Genomic DNA, 691 nt, shown 5'->3' on the forward strand with positions numbered 1-691 from the left:
CAACAGGTTAGATACATGAAAAGATATTCAACATCACTAATCAGGGAAAATGCCAATCAAAACAACAATGGGATTCAATCTTACCGCTGTTAGACTAGCTATCAAGAAGAGACAGCAAGTGATGATGAGGATGTGGAAAAACAGGAAACTTTGTGCACTGTTCAGTATATCAACAGAAATTGGTTCAGTCACTATAGAATACAGATCGCTTCTCGGCCTTTTGGCTAAGATCAAGTGTGGAATACAGAACAAAGTTTCCTCAAAAAATTAAAAATAGAACTACCATTTGATCAAGAAATCCTACTTCTGGGTATATATCATCCAAAAGAAATGAGACAGGATGTCAAAGAATATATCTGTATTCCCATATTCACTGCATATTCAAGGTAACCAAGATAGGTAAACAACCTACGTGTTCATCAACAGATTAATGAAGAAGTTGTGTTATATACATACAATGGAATATTATTCCACCATGAGAAAAAAGCAAATCCTCTTATTTGCAACATGAATGGACTTTGAGGGCACTGTACTAAGTGAAATAAGTCAGAGAATGACAAATACTGCATGATATCAAGTATATGTGGAATCAAAGAGAGTAGAATAGTGTTTGCCAGGGGCTGCGAACTGGGGGAATGACGGTGATGTTTGTCAAGGGTACAAACTTGCAATTAGAAGTTCTGGAGATCTG

General features: G+C 36.5%; 1 non-coding gene across 1 annotated transcript; it reads left to right on the plus strand.

Annotated features, from left to right (window-relative positions):
- The first annotated feature begins 204 nt into the window (after positions 1-204).
- LOC123577621 lies at positions 205-391 on the plus strand. The gene has a single exon (XR_006701969.1). It is a non-coding gene; the product is annotated as a U2 spliceosomal RNA (small nuclear RNA).
- Positions 392-691: the final 300 nt, after the last annotated feature.

This window comes from Leopardus geoffroyi, chromosome D2 (genome assembly GCF_018350155.1).
Source record: "Leopardus geoffroyi isolate Oge1 chromosome D2, O.geoffroyi_Oge1_pat1.0, whole genome shotgun sequence".
In the NCBI taxonomy this organism is placed as follows: Eukaryota; Metazoa; Chordata; class Mammalia; order Carnivora; family Felidae; genus Leopardus; species Leopardus geoffroyi.